Source organism: Triticum urartu, chromosome 4 (genome assembly GCF_003073215.2).
Source record: "Triticum urartu cultivar G1812 chromosome 4, Tu2.1, whole genome shotgun sequence".
Classification (NCBI taxonomy): Eukaryota; Viridiplantae; Streptophyta; class Magnoliopsida; order Poales; family Poaceae; genus Triticum; species Triticum urartu.
The window spans coordinates 271,990,796-271,997,452 of record NC_053025.1 but is presented as its reverse complement, the minus strand read 5'-3'; the positions used below and the strand labels follow the sequence as shown (position 1 = coordinate 271,997,452).

Genomic DNA, 6,657 nt, shown 5'->3' with positions numbered 1-6,657 from the left:
CCCGAAACCCCTCATAACCACCTGACCCCCTCCTTGCAGAGTGCATCGACCCCCTCGTGCGCGTCAGAAAACTGCCCCGAACCCGAAGCGCTCAGTCATCATCGTTGCATTCAGATCATCCCCTAACATCTATAAAACATTTTCGTTTTATTTATTGGACTCCCTAGCCTATTTTCTCGACCGCCAAATTACGATCAGACGGACTGAATACCCCTACCCAAAAACCCACTTAATATATATATAGGTTCAACCCTAGGATGTAGGCGGCTTGTCCCATCCTTCCCACTCCGCCGCCACCATCTCCCTCGGGATCTCACCGGAGCCAACTAGTGCCCTCCACCGATCTTCCAACCAGCCAATCTCCTCCTCTCGACCCATCCTCGCGGCCACCTTCAGATCGACCATGACCACTCAGGCTCGTCTCCCTCGCGCCATGGCCGCCGACCACCCAAGCAATAGCAGCAGTCTCGAGCATCTCCGTCCCTGCCAGCCCTTGCCGGAGACCCACTAGAGCCCGCTGCTGGTAAGAAAAATCCTCTGATGCCGTTCGTTCCACTGGTTCACCTTTCTTCTCTCCCCCAACCTCCTTTTTTCTCTCTGCTCGTGACCGGAGCAAGGAACGCCATGGCCGCTCAGGTACATGGAAGCTCGCCGCCAGTATGCCACCTCCTCCGCTCGGTTCCAGCACGCAACAGCGTCCTGCGGTTCTCCTTCGATGTTGGAGCTCCCTACAGCCTCGCGCGACTGAGTCCTTGAGCTCCTCTGCTCGCGCACAAGCAACGCGGCCCCGACGACCACTTCGTCAGCCTCGCCGCCGGATCCAGTGTCGCAGCACCTGCAGTTATGGCCGCTATCGAACCAGGAGGGAACGACATGGCCGCTATCGTAGTTTCGTCCGTGGCCGGATCCGGTGTCGCAGCACCTGCAGTTCGTCGCCTTGCCAAGCGCCGCCTACAGCCGCTCCAAGATGCCGCCGTTGCTCTGCTTCCTGACGAGCAGAGGACCACACTTGCAACCCCTGCCTCCCTCGCTCCACAAGCCTCGTCATGCGTCAACTGCATCCGCTGCCATAGACTTCCTCGTCGACCCGTCGCCGCGTCGGGCTCCACCGCCCAAGCCCACCAGAGCCCCAGCCATGGTCGTGCCCTCCTCCATGCGCTGCCCTGCCGGACCTCTCCTCCGGCTCGAGCTCCTCTCCCTCGCGCACCAAGTTTGCCATCGTCGCTCTCCTGCATCGCTGCTGCCTGCCTACGACCTCTGCTTTGACCCCGCCCCTGTTTTGTCCGAGGACGAGGACGAGCCCGCTTCATCCAGCCACGTTGACCAGATCACCAGATCTCGTGCGCCCCTGCCTCGTCAGGTCGCCTGGGCCACCTCCTCACGCCTATGGACCGCAAGCCGCGCTGGCCTAGTTGCCCTCCTGACGGCCTTCCTCTTCAACGGGTGGGCTGAGCCCCTATGGTGAGACCCAGGCCACCTGAATTTTGGCCCGTTCCATTTTTTCAGTTCTGGATGATTTGCTAATTATTCTAGAGAGTGCACCTTTATAGAATGGTCCCTCTAGTTCATGCATATCGTAACTAACAAACCATGCATCATATGTAAAAACTTTATATATGCAAAATGCTTAGAATTTTGTCTAGTTTCATAATATCCAACTTTCATCAATGTTTAAAATGTTGTTTCATTAATTTTGCATAAATGCCAGGTTAAAATGATTTATTTCATAACTAATTAACTGTAGCTCTGTGTTTAATAAACTTTTATGTAAGTGGGGCAGAAAAATGCATAGATTAACATGGTGTACTTACTTTGCACGTTTAACAACTCTAAAATATGGTTTAGGGTAGAATAGTACCAAATCCATAGATCGCATGTGGGGATTTACTGGAATGGTTATTTGTAGTTTCCGGCCTCATTTAAACTTGCCTAGTTAGGTAGTTTTATTATGCTTCACCCTCTTTCCATGTTTAACAACATTTAATATTGTTGGGTACATAACCGAGAGAGAACTAAATAAGTCATGCGGTGTTCCGCTAATATGCAACTCGTTGCATATTGAGCTCCACTTAATTTGTAGTATTGTTTGTCGCACTTATCCATGCCATGGCTCTTTAAACTGGACATGCATCATACTTGGTTGTGCATCATGCCATGCTTATGATTGTATGTTTACCATGTTGCTTGCTTCTTTCCGGTTTGCTTCTCTCGTTCGCTTCGGTTTCGTTCTTTTTCCTTGCGGGATCTCAGGCAAGATGATCATAGCCTTGATATCACTTCTATCTTTGCTTGCTAGTTCTCCGTTCTATCACTATGTCGAGCTACCTACCACTTGTTATATCATGCCTCCCATATTGCCATGTCAACCCTATAACCCACCTTCCTAGCAAACCATTGTTTGGCAATGTTACTGCTTTTGTTCAGCCCCTCTTATAGCATTGCTAGTTGCAGGTGAAGTTGAAGTCTGTTCCATGTTGGAACATGGTTATGTTGGGATATCACAATATCTCTTATTCATCTATATACTTGGTAAAGGGTGGAAGGCTCGGCCTTATGCCTGGTGTTTTGTTCCACTTTTGCTGCCCTAGTTTCCGTCATACCGGTGTTATCTTCCTTGATTTTGCGTCCCTAACACGATGAGGGGTATGAGACCCTCTTGATAGTTGACTTTGAATAAAACTCCTCTAGCAAGGCCCAACCTTGGTTTTATATTTGCCTAACAACCTATAACTTTCCCTTGGGGTTGCAAACCCGAGGGTCATCTTTATTTTAACCCCCCAGGCCAGTGCCCCTGTGAGTGTTGGTCCGAAACAGGCAGCCTGTGGGGCCACCTCATGGAAACTTGAGGGCTGCTTTTACTCGTAGCTTGTACCATCCGGTGTGCCCTGAGAACGAGATATGTGCAGCTTCTATCGGGATTTGTCGGCACAGTCGGGCGGTCTTGTTGGTTTAGTTTTACCATTGTCGAAATGTCTTGTGCACCGGGATTCCGAGTCTCATCGGGTGTCCCGCGATGGAGGATTGTTTCCGCGGATCATGAGCTTGTGATGGTCTAAGTTGGGACACCCCTGTAGGGTTTAAACTTTCGAAAGCCGTGCCTGCGGTTATGTGGTAGATGGGAATTTGTTAATGTCCGGTTGTAGAGAACTTGACACTTGACTTAAATTAAAATGCATCAACCGCGTGTGTAGCCGTGATGGTCTGTTTTCGGCAGAGTCTGGGAAGTGAACACGGTTTTTGTTATGGTTGTGCGTAAGTAGTTTCATGATCACTTCTAGCTTCTTGACCGTTGCGTTGCTTCTGTTCTTGCTCTTATTTGAGTATGTTAGCCACCATATTTGCTTAGCACTTGCTGCAGCTCCACCTCATTACCTTATCCTACCCATAAGCTTAAATAGTCTTGCTCTCGAGGGTGTGAGATTGTTGAGTCCTCGTGACTCACGGATACTTCCAAACAGTTGCAGGTGCCGATGATGCCAGTGCAGGTGACGCAACCGAGCTCAAGTGTGAGCTCGATGAAGATCTAGGTCGTTACTATGTTTAGTTTCCTGATGATCAGTAGTGGAGCCCAGTCGGGACGATCGGTGATCTAGCATTTGGGGTTGTCTTCCTTTATTTTGGTTCTCTAGTCGGACCTTTGATTGTACTCTGTATGATTTATGCTTAACATGTTATTTGTGTGAAGTGGCGATTGTAAGCCAACTCTTTATACCTTTCTTATTCAGTACATTGGTTTGTGTGAAGATTACCCCACTTGCGACTAAACCACCATGCGGTTACGCCTCTAAGTCGTGCCTCGACACGTGGGAGACATAGCCGCATCGTGGGTGTTACATTAACTTAAGCTCTCTATTACTCAGTTCTACTTGACCACTAGACTGTGGATGATAAGGAGATGCAATTCTATGATTAACATCATACTTAGCAAGCATTTTACGAAAAGCACCATGAATAAAATGTGAACCACCATCAGTCATTAAATATATAGGGACTCCAAACCTCGGAAAAATAACTTCTTTAAGCATCTTAATAGAGGTGTTATGATCAGCACTACTAGTTGGAATAGCTTCTACCCACTAAGTAACATAATCGACAACAACTAAAATATGTGTATACCTATTAGAGGAAGGAAAAGGTCCCATATAATCAAACCTCCAAACATCAAATGGTTCAATAACAAGTGAATAATTCATAGGCATTTCTTGACGTCTACTAATATTACCAATTCTTTGACATTCATCACAAGACAAGAAAAACTTACGAGCATCCTTGAAGAGAGTAGGCCAATAAAAACCGGATTGCAATACCTTATGTGCCGTTCTATCTCCAGCGTGGTGTCCTCCATAAGCCTCGGAGTGACACTTGCGTAGGATCTGTTCCTGTTCATGCTCAGGAACACAACGTCTAATAACACCATCTACTCGTTCTTTATAAAGGTGTGGTTAACCAAGAAGTAATGTCTTAAATCATAGAAGAAATTTTTCTTTTGCTGGTATGTCAAGCTAGGTGGTATAAATTTAACAACAATATAATTAGCATAATCAACATACCTTGGTGAAGTACGAGAGGCATTTATCAATAGGTAGTGGGTCATCAAGAACATTCTCTAAGCTAGACAAGTTGTCCGCAACGGGGTTCTCAGCTCCCTTTCTATCAATAATATGCAAATAAAATTCTTGTAGCAAGAGAACCCATCTAATAAGTCTAGGTTTAGCATCTTTCTTTTCCATAAGATATTTAATAGCAGCATGATCAGTGTGAATAGTTACCTTAGAATCAACAATATAAGGTCTGAACTTGTCACAAGCAAATACAACTGCTAAAAACTCCTTTTCAATAGTAGCATAATTTCTTTGAGCACTGTCTAGAGTTTTACTAGCATATTGGATAACATTTAATTTCTTATCAACTCTTTGTCCTAGAACAACCCCTACAGCATAATCACTAGCATCACACATGATTTCAAATGGTAAATTCCAATCAGGAGCCTAAACAATAGGTGCAGAAATCAAAGCTTTCTTAAGTATTTCAAATGCTTCTACACAATCATCATCAAAGACAAAAGGAACATCTTTTTGTAAGAGGTTAGTCAGAGGCTAAAATTTTTTAGAGAAGTCCTTAATGAACATCCTATAAAAACCGGCATGACCTAGCAAGCTTCTTATACCTTTAATGTCCTTAGGACACGGTATCTTTTCAATAGCATCAACTTTAGCTTTATCAACTTCAATACCACTTTCAGAAATTTTATGCCCCAAGACAATACATTCATTAACCATGAAGTGGCACTTCTCCCTATTCAAGACAAGATTAGTTTCTTCACATCTCTACAAAACTCGATCAAGGTTGCTTAAGCAATCATCAAAAGAAGTTCCATATACGAAGAAATCATCCATGAAAACCTCAACAATCTTTTTAAAAAAGTCAGAGAATATAGCAGTCATACATCTTTGAAAAGTAGCAGGTGCATTGCATAAACCAAAAGGCATACGTTTGTAAGCAAAGGTACCGAAAGGGCAAGTAAAAGTTGTCTTTACTTGATCCTCTTTTGACACAGGTATTTGAGAGAAACCAGAATAACCATCTAGAAAGCAAAAATGTGTATGTTTGGATAGTCTTTCTAGCATTTGATCAATAGAAGGTAAAGGGTAATGATCCTTTTTAGTAGCTTTGTTTAATTTGCGGAAATCAATTACCATTCTATAACCTGTAACAATTCTTAGTGGGATTAGTTCATCTTTATCATTAGGAACCACAGTAATACCCAGTGACTATCAGGAACTGGATAAATTATACCTGCCTCCAGAAGCTTTAGTATTTCTTTTCTTACAACTTCTTTCATCTTAGGATTTAACCGTTGTCGGTGATCAACAACCGGTTTCACGTCTTTCTCCAATTTTATTTTTATGCTGGCATAGAGTGGGACTAATGCCCTTAAGATCATCAAGAGTATATCCAATAGCAGCACGGTGCTTCATCAAAGTTTTCAATAATTTCTTTTCTTCATGCTCTGAATGGTTAGCACTAATAATAACATGATATATCTCTTTCTCATGAAGATAAGCATATTTAAGAGTATCAGGTAATGGTTTAAGCTCAAACACGGGATCACCCTTGGGTGGAGGAGGATCCCATAGGATTTCAATAGTCAAGTTGTGTTTCAAAATAGGTCCCCGTTTAAAGAATACTTCATCTATTTCCCTTCTTTCATTCATAAACATATCATTTTCATGGTCTAGCAAATATTGTTCTAAAGGATCACTAGGAGGCACGACAATAGAAGAAAGACCAATAATTTCACCTTTACTAGGCAATTATTTATCATGGGGTTGTCTACGAAATTTAGCAAAATTAAACTCATGAGACATATCCCCCAAACCAACAGTAACAACATCCTTTTTGCAGTCTATCTGGGCATTAACAATAGTCAAGAAGGGTCTACCAAATATAATGGGACAAAAGTCATCTTGTGTGGAACCAAGAAAAAGAAAATCAGCAAGATATTTAACTTTCCCACACAAAACTTCAACATCTCTAACAATCCCAACTGGTGAAATAGTATCTCTATTGGCAAGCTTAATTGTAACATCAATTTCCTCTATCTCAGCAGGTGCAATATCATGCATAATTTCTTTGTATAAGGAATGAGGAATTGCA

General features: G+C 43.6%; 1 long non-coding RNA gene across 1 annotated transcript; it reads left to right on the top strand.

The window, feature by feature from the left end:
- The first annotated feature begins 271 nt into the window (after positions 1-271).
- On the top strand, positions 272-3,707 carry LOC125553806. The gene is made up of 2 exons (XR_007304212.1): positions 272-523; positions 3,459-3,707. It is a non-coding gene; the product is annotated as an uncharacterized LOC125553806 (long non-coding RNA).
- The last annotated feature ends 2,950 nt before the right edge of the window (positions 3,708-6,657 follow it).